The 22,353-nt window shown below is 34.8% G+C and overlaps 1 protein-coding gene and 1 pseudogene across 2 annotated transcripts in view; one reads left to right on the top strand and one right to left on the bottom strand.

Annotated features, from left to right (window-relative positions):
* The window catches only part of robo1 (roundabout guidance receptor 1), a 280,396-nt gene that overhangs the window by 99,391 nt on the left and 158,652 nt on the right, over positions 1 to 22,353 (bottom strand). The gene's annotated exons all lie outside the window — the stretch shown is intronic.
* LOC141481299 (uncharacterized) lies at positions 14,109 to 15,742 on the top strand (annotated as a pseudogene).

The following is a 22,353-nucleotide window of genomic DNA, read 5'->3' as shown; positions in this document are numbered from 1 at the left end:
CATTTGGAGGCATAAAGTCAGAGATCATTTCCAGAGGTCATTAATTATACTTCATGGTGTTATATTTTTATTACAATTTTTTTTACTCACCTCCGGAATGAAAGAGGATAGAAACATTAAAAAATTGTTATACTTTATTATTTTTCTCAAAAACTGAACTTCCAGTACGTACTCTCATGCTTCAATATACTTCAGACCTAACTGATACAATATTTTCCAAATAACTAACTTTCCTCAGTTGCTTGTTTCTTACACAGTATATAAGGTAAAACTGTTATGTAGCACTATTTCAAATTTGGTGAAATTGTAGGGAAAACTTGTTACCGGTCGACAATTGCTATGAATTTACAATACAAATCACTAACAAATCAACTATTTTTTACATACAAAGAGACCTTCAGCAAATATATTCAATCGAGGATATCATTCGACATCGACATCGAAGCCATTTTCAAGGAGCTATCACACACACTGAGGTCTCAATCTGCTCTCTTCTCTGGTAGTTAGACGCTGTGAGAGTTTTGTGACTTGACGCCAGGGTTTCAATCTGCCTACTCCCCAGGTCTCATCGCTTACGAAATTAATTTCTGCTTTTCATATAAAGGAAGTTACGACAGATCGTCTAAATGGAAGACTTTGATTAGGTGCCTGATGGTTCTACTTCAGTTTTGTGTGCGGCATTAGCTTGGTTACTTGTTTTTTCATCGGGTATCTGCCACACGTACCTACAAAGTCGGAGGTTTATATGAAAGGTAAGGGGTAAGGTGTTTTTCACCTCTCCGAAATATGATATAGATGATTGAATATACGTATTTTGAATGCATATATCATAATCAACTGCTTTTTTGCAAAATTTTCTGATCTCATATCGCTGAACTTTTCCAAACAAGTCTAAGAAGTCTAACTAGTGTAGAATCAATTTGTATCTGAAAGACAATCATTGCAAGTTCATTAGTTTTTTACAATACATTCCTCTACTTGGAAAGTTACGGCACATATGGAAATGCGACGCCTAATGATTCGATTCAATTACCGAAGAGAAAAGCAACGGTTCAACTGGAATATATCAATCACGAAATCCGCTACTCAAAGGTCTAATTGTATTAATACTCATTAATAAAGTGTGGTTGGCTTAATCACGATTAACTTGTGTGGTCTCGGCCCAGCAGAAACCAAATTGAGTGAAAGAAGGCAGACCACAACCGCGAACTAATCAGGTTAGAGACCCGAGTCTTCGCTCTGAGATGGCACCTGATTCAGTCGAAACGGTTTTCGTCGAGGTGGATAATTTGATCTTGATCGTACATCGTTTTCTGGCAATTTTCGAGTTTTTATGCGAGGAACTTCAGGAGCATTATTTAACAATTATCAGAGCGGACTCTGATTTTTTTGTTAAGCTAGATTTCTAATTCCTTTAGAGAAAATTTTGATGATGAAAATAATAATAATGATAATCAATATAAATAGATACAATGATTTTCAAAGAGATGGTACAAATTATAATGACAATTGGATGTACAATAAAGGGAATCATCTCTTAAAGTTATGCACCGCTTGCGAGAAGCAATACGAAGAAAACGGTCCGGTATTGTTGAAAAACAATTCGTGGCTCCTGAATCACGATAATGCACTCGTCATTGTTCGTAATTTTTTGGCCAGAAACAACACCGTAGTCACGCCTTCGCCACCGTATTCACCCGATTCGTCTTGCGACTTTCCAAGATTGAAGAGACCTATGAAAGGCCGGTGTTTTGCAACGATTAAGCAGATAAAACCAAATCGTCGAAAGAACTCAAAAACATACCATGGTGCATATCAGAGCTGTTTCGAGAATTGAGAAAAACGCTGGCACAAGTGTATTGTATTTCAGTGGAACTACTTTGGAGTTGACCGAATAGAAATTGATGAATAGATATTTTTTGGAAAAATGAAAATTCACATTATATTTTAAACAGACAGCGCATTTGTATAAAAATTTTTTTATTTCAGGTTTCTTCGATATTCATTCTACCCTTTCGTCGTCAAGATATTGAGATCATTTGTTTTTCATTTAACTCTTTCTCAGATGACTTTGCTGAAATCTGGGTCATTTTCCAGTTTGCCATGCTACTTTTCAAGACTTTTTTCATGAATCTGAATCTGATTCTGAATCGAATGAGCTATCGCTCATATTTTAGGACTTTCATCTATATTTTTCATGTTTTTCAACTTATTGATTGGACTGCTAATAACGATTATTTCCCATTCCTTCTGAAAAGAAACAGAATTGAGTTGAAAAAAAAAAGTTTGAAATCTGTTTTTCCCTCAATCAGCTCTCGCCCCCATACGAACGACAACTCTCAGAAGTTGAGAAACTTGTGCGAGCTAAAGACTAACGAGGTTTTACCTTTTAACGTGTAATTTCTAAGACTTGAAATGTTGATAGTGGCGAACGGTGATTATACTCTGAGTCAAAAACATTTTTTCAAGCGGTACAAGCTCTTTACAGAAGGTCGAGAAGATGTGAATGGCGACGCTCGCCCTGGATGCCCCAGCACATCAACAACCCATGAAAATGTTGAGAAATTGAAGAACTTTGTTATGCAGAATTGTCGAATCCATATTAGAGAGGATGTCGGCATATAGGTTGGCTCATGCCGTGAAGTTTTGGGCATGGAACGTGTGGCAGCAAACTTCGTTTCAAAATTGCTAAATTTTTCAAAAAAAAACCGTTGCCTGAGCATCGCTCGGGAATTGTTGAATGACGTCAATGGTTTAAAAAAAAATCTGTTTAAAATCTGTTTTTCCGTTAACCAGCTGTCGCACCCCTATGAACGACAACCCTCAGAAGTCGAAACTTGTGCGAGCTAAGGATTAACGAGGTCTTACCTTTTCAACGTGTGATTCCTAACACGGGTTGGACGATGGCAAGTGAAGATCGATCGTTCAGACTAGGGCTTGAACCACCGACCAACACGGCAGTCAATTCGAGTGAGTGAACAAATCACCCACGCCGAACCGCTTGGCTACCGACCGACCAGTGATCCAGATTTGCGTAAAAGGGTCATAAATGGTGACGAATCATGGGTATATAATGTGGTTATGACATCGAAACCAAATCTAATCGTTCCGATGGAAGATCCCAGGAGAGCCAAGACGGAAAAAAGGAAACCAACACCGTTATCACCGAAATCCTGCCTCAGCCGCTGTATTAACCAGATTTGACTTCCTGTGACTTTTTCATCTTCCCAAGACTGAAGAGACCCATGAAAGGACAGTGTTTTGCAACGATTGAGGAGATAAAGACCGAATCACTGAGAAAGCTCAAGGATAAGGAATTTTCTTTTGAATTTTTGCACCGCTTGCGCAAGCAACATGAAGAAAACGTCCGGTATTGTGAAAAAACAATTCATGGCTCCTGGATCACGATAATGCACTCGTCATTGCTTGTTTGTAATTTTTTGGCCAAAAACAATACCGTTTTCTTTCCTTGGCCACCGTATTCACCAGATTTGCCCCCCTATGACTTTTTCGTCTTCCAAGACTGAAGAGACCCATGAAAGGCCGGCGTTTTGCGACGATTGAGGAGATAAAAATCGAATAGTTAAGAGAGATCAAGGACATATCAAAAAGTACATATAAGAACTGATTTGAGGATTGAAAAAAATGCTGGCACTAGTAAATTATATCTGAGGGGGACTACTTTGAAGGGAATAAAATAAAGATTGATGAGCCAATAAATATTTTTTGAGAAAAATTAAAATTCACCTCATTTTTTATGACCAAACAGCGTATGTAATTCATGAGCTCACTGTTCTTCTATTTTGAGACCTTTAAGAAACACCATTATCATCAAAGTACTATCAATACGTGTGTTGTTTGTCTGAAAATCTTGGAAAATATGAATATAACCATAGTTGACTGTTTACATTTGAATTGATATTAATAGTAAATATTGAAACGATTTCCTCAAAATGAACATATTTCTGTGGAAATTCCACACCTGTAATTTTGAATCAATCAAAATACGTTATTTTGACAAATACTCCATGGCAAAGGAGGTATTTTAGTGGATTTTTTTCCTCTGGAAATTTTTTAACGTTTAAAATATCATACCATTTTTGACAAATTGGTTTTTGTTTGTTCTCTTACCATTTAGTTTTGATACATTTTAATTACGAAGCTAAGATGTTTTCTATATTTTTCGGAGACCCCCCTCTTCTTATTTGCGAAAATGCAGGACTTTGAATGTTTTCAATTAGGTGTCTATGCCTAATAAAATATTTTCAGCTTTATTCAGCTTTTTCCCATTCAGTACATTCAATTTTGCGTAGTTTAGAAGTAAATATTCGTGGACAATTCGGAACAATTTTTCTTTCTTCAAGTTGGAGCCACAATCCTCTATTAATGCGAGTAAATAAGTCATGGTTCGATGATTGATCATTACATCAGACAATTTCACGCGAATTTTGCATATAGTATGATTTTCAAAATCGATTCATATTATTTGGAACAAAGAATTTTGTTCTGACGCTGGTTATAACTTCCATACCATTAAAGCGCGCATAACCCTCGTTTGCGACTCGTGAAATTTTCAAAATATTCATGAGCTCGAAAAAATCTCCTAGTAATACCTCTAGTGGTATTACTTGTGATTATCTGATAATTTGAAACCTACTGACTGGCCCAGGCGCATATTCCAAATAATTGACTTTCATAAGGACATTTTTCAATCCCCTCAATCCCTTACCTTATTACAATTTCCATAGTTACTCTATCTTTTTTTGAAAGCAGGTAGCCCATGGTAATCCATGATAATTGAACCATCTTCCAAGACAGGTTAAGTAGTTTTCGAGTTCATCCATTATATTATTGATTCAGATATTGTTATATATTCTGAATGGCACATAATTTTAATAACTAACGAATGTTCATGCGGGACAAACTTCCACAGATCATTATTTTGATTTTTCCGCTGCTTCATCTTCCTCACATTAACAAATTACACATTTTAACAAATTCCAGTTAACAAATATACCAGCACAGTTGTATCGACTGAAATAATGACGGTGGTGTACAGGCAATACTCTGATAAATCAACCCTTAACCAAATCATTCATTCAGGTCTCGTTTATATCCTAATTTATATATCAAAATTTAATTTAGGCTCTCGCCCAGCTGGATGCTTAGTGGAGATCGTTTGTTTATCGTTAACATCGGGGACTATTGATCTCATTAGGAAGTTAGTTAATTGGAAGCTCAAATGAATTGTTGGTCGTTTCATTGGATTGCTCGTTGTATCGAATACAACACAGTGTGAAAAATTAATGGTTTTCAGTAGAACAGAAGCGAACTTGAAAAATCTGGAAATCAATGATATTTTTAAAATAAGTTAATAGTTTATTGTATGATTTTCACTATGAAGGGTTTTACAAAAACCGCGACACGTGTTTCGCTATACAATAGCTTCCTCAAGCGTCAACGTGAGGAAGTTTAGTTTACGTTTGAGGAAGCAGAAGTACTACAGTCCACTTATCTAATGAAGATACATGTTTTTGGTCTTTCGAGCTGGATATTATTTTGTGATTTGAAGAAGTACCCAGGAAATTTTGTATTTCATAATTGTATATTTCAAAACTTCGTTCTAAATCATCTCAATGTATGACCATCAGTTCTCTCACAACCCCATACGACTGAGAGGAATGTTACTTGAACTGGCTGACCCAATAATCATTGAAGGTTGTCCGGATTACATCCAGTAGGGTCAAAGAGTAATGTTTTTAGAATATGACATCTCAAATGTAGTTGATCATATCTTGCTTGAGTAAATTATTATGCAGATCTTTTTAACCTGATTCCAGCTATTGCTATCATCGAAACTGTAACACCTACACGGTTCGTTGAACTAGATAAGTTTCCTATTTTGGGGAACTAGAAAAATCTATTTTTAGATTAGGAATATCAGGAGCTGGTTTTGAAATTTAAAAAAAAGAACATTCAGTACTGTTTCAAATTTGCTATAATCCAACATGAACCAATTTGCAATGCAACGTTTCGTTCATTTGATTTCGTCATCAACTTTATTTTTTTCAAATAGGGACCCCTTGTTTTTCTCATCGATTTTTTGTAGCCATTGTAATGAAAAATCAAATCGAAGGAAAAACTAGAGGCTGTATTAAAACATTGTTGATAATGAAATATAATAAACGAAACGTTACAAATTGGTTTATTTCAGACTATAGCAAATATGAAACAGTATTGAAAGTTCATTCTTTTTTTATATAATTCGAAATGGGGGCAGTAGAGTCAAAAAACGAAATTCGATAATTCTAGTTTTTGGCAAATATTCTCACTCTAAGAGATTATTTTAGTTGCCCAAAATGGTAATTTTTTTGTCCAAGTTAACCGACCTTGTGGGATCAGCTGAAAAAATAGCGGTTTTGTAAACTTCTTACAGTGAAAATTAAAATAAATCTTATTAGTTAGTTTTGAAATTAATTTTTATAATGTATCAGCCAGTTCCATTTGAATTTTATCAAAATTTTACAGTTTCCTACATATAATATTCACGTCCAGTATTCAATTACCGTTGACAAGAGAAAAATACTCTTATTTTCTATATCGATTTCAGAGCAATGACATACACTCTACCGAATTAAGTCCGACGTGAAATGAAAGACGCCGACAAAAATATTTATGTGGGTATTCAACTAAAATACATCATAAACATGTTTGATGAATCATTTCACGTTTCAATTCCATTTACATGATGACAAAATCGATAAAGTTTCCCATCCACTTTATACTGTTTTCTCTTGATCGTGATTGTTATTCCGGGCAGGCCGCACTTTCATGAAAATATGATCCCGAGGATCAAAAGGAACACGACGATAATTTTTTCCGGTAAATATTTTATTTCACTTTCATAACCTACGCAAAATTCAGGCAGGTTGATCTCTGAGAGTTTGAAGAGAAATATTACGGAGTAAGGAACATTTCATGGTGCCATGGTAACGGGGTCGATATCAATAATTTTTTGTGGAAAGGTTTTCCATGAGTGGATAACATATAATAAAATTAGTATTACCGGATGAGCTTTTCAATGAATGTGTTTCAGAAAACAACAAAAAAAGTTCAACTTGGGTAGCGACCAAAGCTAGACCCACAACAAACCCTTTGGGCCAACTTTCTCAAAAAATTTCGCGAACGTCGTAATTAATGAGATCGGTTTCCAATTCGATAGTTTTTTATATTTTTTTTTATGAATAGGTGTTACAACTGATTTTTTAAAGTTCTTTGGGCTCCGTTTTTGAAGATGTAATATATGAGACCGGTAAGAAGAGAACTTGGCTTATTTCCTAATCAATGATTTCTTTCTCATCCACAGGTGCCAGGAAAAAGGAGTTTGAGATAGGTTTATGGACTTTTCTAGCATGCGTTTCACCTACTTTCGAGTTAAATTCGTTAAACGCTTCGGCAATGTCCTCTTTTCTTTTCAGAGTTACTGCTTCACTGATGAGTATTTCACGAAGTTTTTGAAGTACTTTAATTTTTGCTGATTTGTTTCCTGTAGAAATTGGACTATTCTGTTATTATGAGTTTACCCGTTGATTTCCTATACTTCAATACGACTCATTGAATAGACGCGTTGTCTTTGAACCTAACGTAAACTATCCAACTAGGTTAGGTTAGACAATTGAAAGTCGTCTAACTTGTCAATATATTTCGAATATCTGGAAAATACTGCAGGCTCAAGGACATGAGCAGTTTTTTCTCATGAGTGATGAGCAAGTAATGAGTTATTTTTTTGCTGGATCTTTTTGACTTCTAGTACAAATCATGTACTAGAAGTCACGTACTAGACAAACATAGGACATACTTTGGTGAACCCACCAATAACATTGCTTGTATATTGAGGATAGACCTGGGCGTGGCTTACCGGACAAACATTTATTTATTGAGAACAATAAAGACAAAACATCAGTGGTGGAAATAACTTGTGGTTATTGCCTGAAACTTCATATTGGCCATACGGGGAAAAGCTTTTCCTAAAGAATAAAAGAACATAGGAGTAGTTGAGTGAATTCCACATTTGCAAACCATCTTTTGATAGAGGGGTATGAGTTTAACCACGACTGTGAAGTATTACATTTTGGAGTGTTCAGAAAATAATACATTCAAGAATTCTGAGAATTTTCTAAATGACCAAATAGAATTGAATCCTTCACCTGTTCTGAATCTATTTTTTAATGTGGAAATTATTAATTAGTTTATTATTTAACTCAGGTAAAATTATTGGTCATCAAGTAGGTTATATTCAAGGTTATATTATTCGAATTTTTATATGAAGCATACATTTTAATTAGTTCAGTACATGTTCATTTAATGCATTTAATGAGTTGGTGAGAATTTTCTTTTATGATATCTCAAAAATGTTCAATCAGTTTTTACCTGAATTCAGGTAAATCGCACGATAAATCGATATTGTGGTGAAGGAGCCAGGTTATAAAGGATGGTATTCATTCGAAACAGTTTTCTCATAACATTTGAACTTGTATGTTCATTCAGCGATTTCCATTCTTTTCTCAAATACAAAAGCATTCACGTACTCATTGTTTTTTTTCATTTGACATTTATTTCAAACTATGTACTTGCAGAAATCGTTGAACCAGTTCATAACGTTCTTACTCCGTCTGATATTCGAGATCTCCCCAAGTATTACGCACTTTAAACCCCCCTCCGTTACAGGTATCGACCGAGTGGAAATGCTCAACATCACAACAAACTGGCAGGGAAGTTATCAATTTGTTGGGGGAATCATTTCGTCGTATCATTGAGCAAGCACTTTCCGTATGTCAAGATCTCAGACGCCAGAAAGCGGGAGACTTATATATTTGATGAATGTCAATACCAAAAGGCTTCATGTTTGTATATTCTTGATCACGAGAATCTTGTCGTTGTTGGGGATATGAAATCACATCTCACAAAATTGATAAAATAATAATAACTGTATGCTTCTTGACCGATGGGAGAAACTAAATTCGTTTTCATAACAGGTAACAATATTTTGTGTTTGAAGTGACAACATCTTATAGGAGGGTAAACCGCTTCGTTACCTAACGCGTTACGTCGCTATCCTTTTCTCTCAGGCATACGTCAGTGGAAGGCAGGCTACTCCTCTCTCGTCAGACAGACGCTCAGTGTTCAGTGTGCACTCTGCGATAGGCATATATTGTTGACAGTATTATAAAAATCTGACAATCAAGCACGTAATATTCCTTTAGTCATGAAAATTATACTAATTTTGTGTATGTACATTATTAGTATCATTATTTAATCCTTCAAAAGTAACAATTGGCTCATGGTAGTTATAATACATGTACATACACGAAATAATCATTAAAAGATTTTAATAATACAAAATTTTTCCTTACATTATCATGCTGATATACATAAAATTTAGGTAAAAACCTAAGCTTTTCTCAAGTTAAACAATTTCAATATTAAATAGTTCAACATAGCGTAACGAATCTAAAGCTGCCCCTGACCGATACGCCAGCCGACTCATCGAACAAACACATGACCTCACCGCGAAAGAATGCAGTCCGGAACCGCCGGTAAAATTCTAGTCCAGAACCAAACCATCTACAATATTCTCGAAAGGATATTTACCGATATAAGCCCGTCTTAGTAATAAATAAATTAGTTTGTCATTATTGAAATATTGTTGGAAATAAATTTGTTTGAGACAGTTACTTCAATAATTTACTACAATAGATTAGTTTGTTTAAGTTATCACTTCTGTCGGGCATCTCGAAACGCACACTTTTTTATTCAGAAATTAAAATAAACGAAAAAAACCATTACGTTGTTGACTCTGGTTATTGTTAATAATATATAATAATTCTTACTACGATAACAATATCATCTATAAACACCTTGCCAATACCAAAATTGGTAGATTTTTACTTTGAAATAATTTATTCTACACTATACGACTTCTCTTGAGTAGGTTTTCTTTGAATCGTAAACTAATTCGGTTAATAACTTTCGGTTATGCGGCGTATCCTGTAAAATGAATAGTCTTCTGTAAGTTGAATCATATCTTTCCCAAAACTCGAAGGAAATCATAGGTTTCATTGCATGAAAGTCTAATTGACCTTCAAATTACCCTGAAAAGGTAAGTACAGATCATTGCTAGAGAGCTGAGTGGAATCATTTTATTGATTCAAAACAGCTCCATGAAGTTGAAAACCTTCCAATACAGAAATACTGTCTACAACTTTTGAAATATCTGAAGTGAAAAAAAAGAGTACATATTTTGAAATATTCCAGAAATGATCATTTGTCAAATGCTTGATGCACGTAGTAATTAATTTATTTTAGCTTGAGATGTTTCATGAAATACTCCTTCAGACTGTTGAGATTTAGATTAGGCAAAATTCATATCGATATGGGAAGACCATAATTAAAATGGTAACAATTTTTAAAGTTACTAAAATCATTTTCTGTTTATGACACTATATTCGTTATTATAGAATTATAATGATAAAATAATGATAATGAATAAATGAACGATTATGTCAGAAGAAGAAAAGTTTAAGCAACCTATTCAAAAAATGAATGACCGAAATTTTTCCCTTCGCCGCATCTTCGTGACTCATTACATGTGTGGTATCCCACAATGACCTAAAAAGATTATCCATCAATGGCTGAATGAATTAAGAAAAAAATAATCATTGAAGTTCAATATATACGTAAAGAATACTCGAAAAGTTTCTTACTTCCTTTTCTACCAGAAACAAGTCACATCAATTGGATGGTAGGTAAGTCAATTAATTAGATTAGAATATTTGCTAGAATAAAACGACTTTCTTCCCCTATCGTATGTGGCCTGTTTGTAATAGATATAGTCGAAAAGCATCTATTCCGCGAATTCATTAACTTTCTAAAAAAATCTTCTGGGTCATTAAGGAGACTATTTCCAGGAAGAATTTGTCTAGTCTAATAATAGTCACTTTATAATAACTCCGAATTCATATAGCAGAGATAAGCAGTATTTAAATGCATATAATCCACAACCAGACATTCATGGGAATATCATATGGCCTCGTTAGGAGAAGTTATTTCAATCGTTGTGGATTTGATATCTTTTCCTAATAGACTTGGAACACGCTCAGCGAATTTTCCAAGGTACTTGAGCATAATTACGTGAGAAGGGTTATCTACTGCTTTGCTGTACTTAATGAAGGTATTGTGTTTCGAAATGTGCAAAATTATACCGGTTAATAAACATGAGTCAAAATGTGCCACAATCTTTGCAGCTTTAAAAATTTTGAGATACTAGTCGAATTGAGATGAATTTGTTTGAATAGTTACAACTCAAATTGAAAAGGGTAAATTGTGAGGAGAGATTAAGTTTGGGAAAGAAAGCTTTTGGTTTTCTATACTTCTCTATACTATACAAAAATTTGGAAATCTTCCAAAGAAAGTAATACCAATCATGAAATTATGAAACAACAAAAATTAATTGGCGCTCCGATGCGACTTCATTGATTCCAGTGGCGCATTTGCTTTTTCAGCTGCAGGAAAACCCGAAAAAATCTGTACCACCACATCATTCGAAGATCAAGATCTGCCAATCTACTCTTTTTCATAAAACAAAATCTAGGGTAATGACACGTCTATCGTCGTGTCATTAATAGTCAGTTAGTTTGACGCATAATTGGCAATGCAGTTGATCGTCACCTGTTAAAAGTTCCAGTTTCAGATGATTTAACAATGAGCTTTGCACGGACTGGTTATCAGTCATATTAGGAAACGCTAGTTGAAGTTCCAAAAAGTCACATACGTTTTTGCTACCTCTTGAACATTTACTATGAAGTAAACAAGTCAGGATTTTTACAACAAAAGATCTACAAACACAAGCCGAGGTGGTCTGTACGGCATCATTCAATCCAGAGCGGTCAGGAGTATTGATTCTGCTAGGTTTTTGCTCACGAAGAGTATTCAACAAAAACCCCAAGAATTTGGAGCAATTCTCATGGTTTCCTAATGAGAATTTAGAAAGAAAATAATTCCGAAATGAACTATTCATCTTATATTTGAAAATGAATTAAGTTTGTTAGTCTCTAAAACTCGAGAACGGCTTGTAGAAAAGTTAGAAAATGGGAAATTAAATAATAAATATTATGTAAGGATAGTGTTCCCAGATCTGAAACAGGTCCTGATGTTATACTGTACTGGTTGTGTCGGCTTCTTGTACTTCCCTACATCAGAGGATTATCGGAAAGCATAAGAAGGATTGGGTCCAAGTATAACATCACGATCTATTTCAGATCGGGGAACTCTATTCAGGCCACCAAACGCGGATTGCGATTCCAAGAATTGCATTTACCGGATACCCTGCGAGTGCGGAGAATCATACATCGGTGAAACTAAGAGGCCATTGAAAGTTCGCATTGCTGAGCACAAGAAACACATACAGCGAAGAGAAACCAGCAAATCCGGAATAGCAAAGCATGTTTGGACTCATCAACATAACATCAAGTGGTCTCAAGCTGAAATCATTCACAAGAAAGAACATTGGTTTAGGAGAAAATTCAAATAAGTCGCGTATATGTTGTCCAACAACTCATTTAGCCAAGCTAGCTTAGAGATACGTAACATATGAAAACCTCTAATCAAGAGAAAACCTACCAACTGCCGGTCATCTCCCGCTAAAACCAATGAAGCGGAGAGAGGGAAGAGGGGATAGGTGAAAGCACTCGAATGACCTATAAATAGTCAGATCTCGGAGGAATAAGTTCAGTTATCACCCCAAGCCGATCATGGATACTAACAATCGAAACGTCGTGACGTAACTGGGTTCGGAATCTTTTAATTATAATTTTTCATTTTCTGTTAATAGTTAATATTTTTTAATTTTTCAATTTTCAGCTTTTATTAATATTTGAATTTTTTTTGTTAGTTGCTTGTATATTATGTCTTTGTAATCTCAGTTTTTTGTTTAATAAAATTGTTATTTTCGGTTTAATTTTTTTTCAGGGATTTCAAATCAATTTATATTATAATTAGACAATGGAAGTCCAAACTGATGAAAAACAGAACTGTTTACCTTTGAAAATGAACTTAGCAATAGCTTTATAGACAGAAAAACTCAAACGGAAGTATTCTTGCGTGTGATATACATTCTGCTAAATGAATTCGTTTCGCAAATGTTATTACCCAATCGTGCTAATATTTCAGTCTGTCTTTCAGCAGAGCAAAGAGAAAATGGACACGATTTTGGCATCGTCAACGATCTCATCCTGTTCTGGAATGCAGAATGAACTTGAACACCTGTGTTTTGAGAAGACTTACGGATCTCCGTTAGATTTGTAACAAACTAAACATAGCTTAATGCTTTTGCTTTTTTGCCGTCACTATATGAGAAAGCCAATTAATTCTCAGAGTTGTCGAGAATAAGACTCGTTTCAGGAAAATAGCATATATCACTAGAGTGAAAACGAAGTGGATTTTCATTCTGGTTTCGATGTTATATCAGATAACTCGATGTTAAATAGTCAACAACAATTTATTGTATCTCTTTTGATCATTCTACTTCTTAATTGATAGGTAGATAAAAAAAATGTTAACAAGAAAAAACACAAATATCAATGAGAATTTTGTGAAAAAATTCCACTATATTTTCCTTGGTTCAGTGTATCGTACAAACTTTTGTGGAATAAATGTAAATTCACTGACAATTGACATCATTATTATCGTTTGTTTGAAGGTGTTTGACAATGTTTTGTGGTGCATTTCATTATTTCGAATTTCCGTTGTCTAATATGAAATAAATTGACTTGAAAACTCGAAGACAATCGTGGATACTGAAAATCGAAACGTCGTGAAGTAATTTGGCTTGGAATCTGTTAATTTTAATTTTTTTAGATAATTTTTAATTTTCAATTCTTGATAATTGTTCAAATTTTTAATTGTTGCTTGTATTTTCATTTAACTGTAATTTTAGTTTTTTTGCTTGATATAATTGTTATTTTTAGCTAATCTTTTTAATTTTTATAGATACTTTCAGGGATTTTAAATAAAAAAATTCAAGTCATATTGGACAATAGAAGTCAGAACTAATGAAATGTATCATTATTATATTAAAATGGAAATATATAAACCATTTCGATGAAGTGAAAGCCAAAGAGATTCCCCACGAAGTGGTTTATTTCAGTTTGTTCAAAAAGCCTGAATGGTACAGCAGGATCCTCTAGATCCTGCCGAACCTGAAGCCAAGAATCGGGATAAAGAACTTATAGTCTAGTTCACATGTACTTGTACAGCCCTGTCCAAAAATTACGACCAAGGTGTCATACGATTCGTATTTTTGCCTGGAAAGTTTAAGGAAAGGTACAAAAACGCGCCGATAAAAATTACAATAAACAATTAAGTGAAAAAAAATTAAGCTTTAGTTTTTTCTTAATATCTCGGAAAATTTCCAAAATTTTGGAAATTTGAAAAAAGATTTGAAAAGATCAATGAATATGCGTAAAAATAGTCCCGACTCCCGAAAATGTATCTCGATTATTTATAATTTTTACAGAGCCCTGAAAATAGAGCCAAAAGCGGGTAGTCTAGCTTCCGCGCGCCTTTCGTCACTCTGACATAAAAACAAAAAAAAATATTTTTCTATTTTAATTTTTTTTTTAAGAATCATGATTTTTTTTCAATGAACATAATGAAAAAAAATTTCGAATTGCTTATAAACAATGTAATTGTTTATAATAAATTTATCAATAATAGTTGTAAAAAATTAAAAAAAAATATTAATTAGTTTTCAGCCATGAGACATTGAAACAATAAAAAATTAGAAAAAAAAATTTTGTCATATATTTTTTATAAAATTATTTTTTTCAATTGTTTATTTTGGCAACGGTAATCTATTTTTCTGCCTATTAAGGATAACCTGGAAAAAATGCCAGGGTTTCAGTTTAATAATTATAGGTATTTTTATATTAACTTTCAATTCAGAAAAATTAACAAATTTATAATTAACTTTGAAATTGGGATAAAAATTTTTTGACTGCGGATTATTGTGTATTGATGTATCCCAACATTACATGAATTTTTTCATTCCTTAATATTTACATTTAATATGTTTAAATAATTTTTTTGTTTTTATATCAGTGACGAAAGGCGCGCAGAAGCCAGACTACCCGCTTTTGGCTCTATTTTCAGGGCTCTGTAAAAATTATAAATAATTGAGATACAGTTTCGGGAGTCGGGACTTTTTTTACGCAAATTCATTGATTTTTTCAAATTTCCAAAATTTTCCGAGATATTAAGAAAAAATTAAAGCCCCATTTTTTTCCACTTAATTGTTTATAACTTTTGTAATTTTTATCGTCTCGTTTTCGGACCTATCCTTAAACTTTCTAGGCAAAAATACGAATCGAATGACACCTTGGTCGTAATTTTTGGACAGGACTGAAAAATGTCACCAAAAAGAGCTAAATCGAGTACATGTGAACCAGACTATTATCGGAAAAATTGGATCGGTGACTTCAGTTCTTGCCAAATGTTGCTTCACCATTGAGAAAAGATCATCCTGAGAAAGGTTGAAACTTCTCTTGGAACCCCTACAGGAGTTTGAGGATGAACTTGCAAAAAAAAGAACTACGTTCTTTGAGGGGAGAGGCCCGGAATGGTAGACTACATGATGTGGCCCTGGCCAAAAATGGAGAAAAGAAATGATGAAACAACTGATGTGTGAAGAGCTACTCATAACTGGAGATAGTTCTGGAAGATAGCTCACTGTAAACTTGCGGGAGCTGAACCAGCCTATGATGAAGTTTGAAGAAGCTGCTCTTGATATTATTTCAATCCCTTCCCTCTATTCTAGTGTTTGTAGAGTGAATTGAGTAGTAGAGGAGAAATTTTTACCTAAGCTTTGCCAATAAGAATTTCTCTTTGGACAATAAAGCATATTTATTAATAAAAAAAAGTTTGATTCTCTAAAACCCGTTATTTATTCTTTAATGAATTTTTACCTATAAGATGTTTTCAAATTAGCTTTCAGATATTTTAAGGTTGATGTTCATTAATTTTGTCAGGAATACTTTCCTATAAACAAGAGGTAGAAACCACAAATATCAATGAAAACCTGTTAAGTTTCAAGTATACTACCTCAAAAATAATTTCAAGATTATTCAATTCGAAAAATTTACAAATGAATTGTCACATGAAACTTCTTGAATGAATTCTGAAAAGGTGATTTCCATTGTGGATATGACTGAAATGAAGCCATTTTTCAGTGGAATTGTTTTTTCTAAAATACGCTTGAAAATTCTTAAAAAAACATCTGCTCCGAAATCATCGCGACAAATATGCTTGAAATAAGATCTAATATCTCATAACAAAATTAAAATTTTATTTTTTCTGTATCATAATAAAACCATTTAAAAATAGTCTATCGAGGAAACAAAAATTGGGGCGCCTTAAAAAATCTACCAGAACTCTCACGATATATCCATAACAAAACAAATCAAGATGAAGGCACACTGTTATAAAAACAAGTATTTTCGTCGCATCAAAAACAAGACCAAAGCGGCCGCTTTTGACATTTGATGCGTTGAAACAATGCTTTGGAATTTTGATAGCGAAGAAATAAAAAGTCAAAGACGGATTTCGGGTAATTCCAGATGTTCTATATTTATAAGAGACTTAATGTCGGCCGAGACGAGATTTACAGATTGGGGATCAGACATCGGACTAGTGAATTATTAATAGGAATACCATCAGACGGATTCGGTGATATTGAAAATTTAATGAATGAGTTCCATAAGGTTTTTATGTCTATTCAGTGAACACTGAGTATTTCAGAGACTGATTTCAATATATTGAGAAGATATTTGAATTTCATAAACAAATCTGTATTCAAGTATTTTTAGTGAGCTAATTTTAGAAATGGTTTCAAATTATGTGATGAATGATGGAGTTTCTTGTATTTTGAAGATACTTTTGAGACTATTGTTTTGACGCTGGCGTCGAGCGGATTCATCAAGAACTCAAAGTGTTACGTCTGGCAACATGTTTGATTATTCATAGTAAGATAAAATCCCGTTGAACCGCAGCGCCAAATTGAAAATACTAACAATGCAATGATGTAGTTTCGAAAAATCCGTCTGATGTCACCACCAAATTGAAACTATCAATTAACAAATAAATATCACCAAAATTCAGTAATCAAAATAACTCAACTCATAACGGTGTACACGACGTATTATTAATTATTTTCATTTTCTGTGATAGTGAATTATTTATCGTATACCGATAACTTAAATTGATTGATGATTTTAATATCGCGCTGCATTTGGACATAATATTATCGTACTATATCGGTTAAACATTTTTACAAATCTTAAACTTCCTCTTCTGCAACAATCCGCTCGATGCCATCGCTGGAATAAAAATATCAACAATCGTATTCAAAAAACACATTTTGATGTGAGATTTTGTAAACTTTCAAGTGTAAATCTTCCACCAACGTGTGTTTTTTTGAATACGTTATAACGGATTTTCATCATGTATCGGTTCCATTTTCTTTGTGTTTCGCAGATATTATAGTAAATATTTTGACTGTTAAAAAAGTATATGACTAAAATCATTTACCGTTAAAAATTTATTACAATGTATCAATGTTATAACTGTTCACAATTTTTCATCAAACAGATTGATTCACGTAACACTGATAAACAACTATCATTCACAATAGAACAGATTTTGTGAACAATTCACGAATCAATTGAACTGAAACATATAAATTGTCGAGTTAATGAATTGTTGAATGATTATTTGAAACAATAGAAAACAAAGAATGCAAGTAGAACGGCATTATATAGTTTTCTACAGATAATTTTATAGAATGTATAACGAGGGGCACTATTTATATTTCGGAAATAGCAAATAATAACGAACATTTTTTAATAAAAATGGCTTTACTGTTTTTTAAAATATTCCCCTTGATGATCGATATACTTTTGCATTCGTTCAAATCATTTGTCAGAGCAGTTTTTCCGATTTTGGACGACCTTCACGGAATTCGTCGGCGACCGAACTACGACCACGATTGAAATTACTATACCAGTGACATACTGTGGTTTTTGATGATGCTTCATCGACATACGAAGAACCGAGTTCGTCGGCACATTATTGTTGAGATGATCCACGTCGAAAGTTGTGAAAAATAATACAAAGAAATTTCCATTTTTTGGTCAAATTGATTCTCCTAACTCACTGTGGAGTGGCAATTGGCCGCGGTGGTAGTGCTTCCGACTCACGATCGGAAGACCGTGGGTTCGATTCCTGCCTCGACCAGATATTTTTCTCGAGATAATTTATCTGGTGGTAGCTGGGATGATTCTACAACCGTGTTAGGAATCACATGTTAAAAAGTAAGACTTCGTTCGCCCTTAGCTCGCACAAATTTCTCAACTTCTGAGAGTTGTCGTTCGTATGGAGGCGACAGCTGATTAACAGAAAAACAGATTTTAAACAGATTTAAACTGTAAACAAAAAAATAACAGCTGTTCATCATAAAGTTGCGAGTACGTTTATGCTGAAAAATGTTAAATTTTATTATGGTGTTGTTACATTTTACCTATTGACATTAGTGTTGCCAGTTCCCAAAATATAAATACTCCCCATCGTACAAATCCTGTTGAACTTAATATTACTTATTGTTTTTATTTTTAATTTTTTTCAGATATTTTTACTCCTGTCTGAAATTTGCCAATAATTCTACGTGAGAACCACCTTCTCTGGCGCCAGACCAAATTTCAAGAGAATTTTTTAGGAAACCATAAGGCCCAATTCAAACAGAACGGACGTCTGCACGGCGAGGCATTGCACGAACGTGGCGGAAGCGTGGCGTATGCAATGCAGAGGGGCGGGTCAGTGGCAAGAAAGGACGTTAGTAACCTGTTGGTTTCGTGGACTACAACATTACTTCTTCAAGCAGTGACGAAGATATGTTGGATGTGGTGTATTTCATCAGCAATTTCTGCCAGGCTTGGTCTTGGGCACACCTATTATATCAATCGGCACGAATAGAACCAAATAAACAAGGATATATGGGAACTCTTCGCAAAATTGTCACGTTACTTCTGTGAACATTGGACCATTTTTTTATATAGGAGAGACGTGGAAGAGACAAAGGTCTGCGCCCCGTCTCTGCTAGTCGTTCGTTCTGTGAATTGGGCCTGATAGTTAGACTATATGAAAAGTACTCCCATTGCAGTGTTCCAGTTTACTTTGCTCACGTTATTTTTCCAAGCAAAATGTAAGTTTCCAAAAGAGCAACCACTATGGACTGTATTAAGCATTGTTTGCAATTACGAGTATTGGAAACTTTTCAAACCCGTATCAGCCCCTATTCAAACTCTTGTGGAATGATGAAAGTAAATTTAGTTATACTTTCACAATCAAGTTGTAGCAAAGTAAATTGTTGGTGTTTCTTTCAATAAAACGATGCATTATTGATAAAAGGTAGAATATTGTGAAAATATCGAATGTTGGAAAAGATAAGTCTAAAGATTCCAAACTACCAAAACTGCCCATCGCACATACTTTCACTTTATAATTGATTCACATGGAAAATATCTAATTAGAAAGTTTTTTTTTATAAAAAATATAAAGTAGATACTCATGCAAAAAAGTTTCGCTGAGTCGAAGCCAAAAAAAACTTGTAAGGATTATAATGCGCTTTTAAGAATTTAGATTTCTTTCTCCATAAATCCCGAGCTATTTTCCAAAACCTTTGACACCTACGTTAACGTTGAAGATATATTCACATGCCCAGGCAGTCGGCGTTCCTATTTGATACGCAAAATTGTTTAATTTGTATTCGAGAGTAAACTTCACATTTACATACTTCCGCCGTTGCAAATGAAAGAATGGTTCAGTTGAGCCATTGTCTTTTGAAGAGAAAACCAATTACGGACGCCGTATTTCGGATTGAAACGAAAATGAAAATGAAACAATCTGGATCGTTAATTTTTCATTTGAGTTGGTTAGCAAACCTGAGATGTGTCCGAAAAATAACATATAATCGAAAGAAAAACTGGTAGGCTCAGGGTGAATAAAAAAAAGGATAAGTGTGAGGAAGAGGTGAGATATCCACTTTCATCTGCAGAACCCAATATAACCCGAGTTTGCTTTTGATTACAAAAATATTGTGTCGAAAAAATGTCGGCATTGTTACTTTGCATTTGTAGTTTTCAAACCATGCTCATGTCTGGGAAGATACTCAATATACTCAAACCTCTATTGATCCATTGTCCACACAAGATAGCATTACGTTTCCGTATTCAGATTTTCTTAGTATAGGTATAGTTGGACTGCTTCTTCTCCGATGAAAGTTGTACATAGAGGGGAAAAATGGCACCGAATCAAAAGAAGAAACACCCCAAAGCCAGTTTGCCACCGGACAGTGAAATCATTTCAAAGGGTGACTTTTACCGGGATTTTTTTCTCAATAATAGTTCAATGGTTTTCTTTCAAATACTTTTACTCTAAATGCTGGTGTCTTCGAATCCCTTTCCGTTGAACACCATTCACCTATGGGAACTATCAAATATCCTATATATTGCATTATTGTGTGGTAAATGCAGGTTTTCCCCGACATTGAATGTTTCGAAAAGGCTACTAACAGAAGTTTTCAATCAATATTTGGGTAGGAATTATCGAAAATCTTATTATCTTCCTCCCCGTTTGAATAAACAGAACTACCGTGTTTTTCTTGAACATGTTATATCCGAGCTACTTGAAGAAGTATCCTATTGTCATTCGTCAATTTCTTGATGAAAAATTCCATGATAGGTAGGTGTGGTCCCATACACCGGTCTGCACGTTCTCCGGATTTAACGTCACTAGACTTTTTTTTGTGGGGATACCCCAAATCCCATTGAAGACTTGGAATTTATTAAATCTTATTGATTATTTATTAAATCTTATTGATCTTATACAACTTTGTTCTTCCTCGACAGTTTCGATGACCAGATCTGTCAAAGTTTGTGCTGATACTTTCCGCGGAGAGAGTTCTTCACTGTTGTTATCTCTGGTGAGTGGCGTTGTTCCACCCCGAGGTAAGTATACGTCTCTCCGGCATCCAACTGGTGTAGGATGCTTTCATCTACGAGCTGCAAATCAAAATCAAAATCAACCTCTTCGTAGTCCCCGCATCGCCCTTTTTTGATATGGACCATTGCACATTTGTCTATCCCGAATTTCATACCGATAGCTTGCGTGTACTCTTCCACCATCTTCAAGGACTGTTGGAGATCTTTCTCTCCAGAGGCATAAAGTTTAAGATCATCGATATAAAACAAATAGGTGACCTTGTGCTTCCGGTTTCCGGGGGTGCCACATTTATATCCTCGAGTATTTCTGAGCGTAACGGATAATAGCAATAGTGAGATGCAGAAGAGAAGGGAACTGAGGGAATTACCCTGAAATACACACCTTCTGAAAGTGACCCACCCTGTTTGGACTCTTGCTTGACCAGATGTTATGGTGAAGCGAGTTCGCCAAAGTGGTATAAGTTGTTCAATGCATCTAACTATTTTGTCGGGTACCGCAAGGCATCTGAGCAAATGCAAGATGAGCTCATGCGAAATTGTATCGAGTGCTTTACGGTAATCGATCCAGGCCATAGAGAGGTTACGCTTATATTATATCGAGTCCTGCGTTACACATCTATCGATGAGCAGGTTCTCTTTACATCCAGCGACGCCTCTCTCTGACCCTTTCTGCTCATATATCCGTTCGAACACTCGGTTAACTGCGGTGAGTATCCGTATGTATAAGATGCTTGTAAACAACTTATAACACGAATTCAAGCATGTTATCGGTCTGTAATTCTAAGGAGTCGACAAATCTCCGCTTTTGGGGATAAGAACGGTCCGCTCCTTGACAAACCAATCCTGAATCGGCTGCTCTCCGTCCAGCCATGAGTTGAAAACTCTGGCCAGATGGCGGTGGGTGCTTGATAGTTTTTTCCACCAATAAGTGTTCAGCCCATCTGGCCTGGAGCAGCAAAGTTCTTGGAACCCACAAGGGCTTTTCGAACGTCATACGGGGTTATCGAGTTGCGCAGTTCATTGAGCTCAGGCTGTCGAAGCTCTCTGTTGAAAGCTTAGAACTGCGCTAGGGCTGGAGTGTCTGAGTTGAGTGGCTGCGGGTGTTCATAGATATCCTTTCAGAAGAATTCACCTAATCAGCGGTCGGCGGATTATCCACAACACATGGATGCTCTTGGAATAAGCGAGAAGGTTTCTCGCGGAATCTAAGGTTTTCCGCGATACTTCTCGCTCACCTCACTAGTGA

Source organism: Leptinotarsa decemlineata, unplaced genomic scaffold (assembly GCF_025532065.1).
Source record: "Leptinotarsa decemlineata unplaced genomic scaffold, Ldec_3_MD MMD2_tig00000133_RagTag_RagTag, whole genome shotgun sequence".
Taxonomy (NCBI): domain Eukaryota; kingdom Metazoa; phylum Arthropoda; class Insecta; order Coleoptera; family Chrysomelidae; genus Leptinotarsa; species Leptinotarsa decemlineata.
Note: the sequence above shows the minus strand (reverse complement) of the source record. Positions and strands in the feature narration are given on the sequence as shown.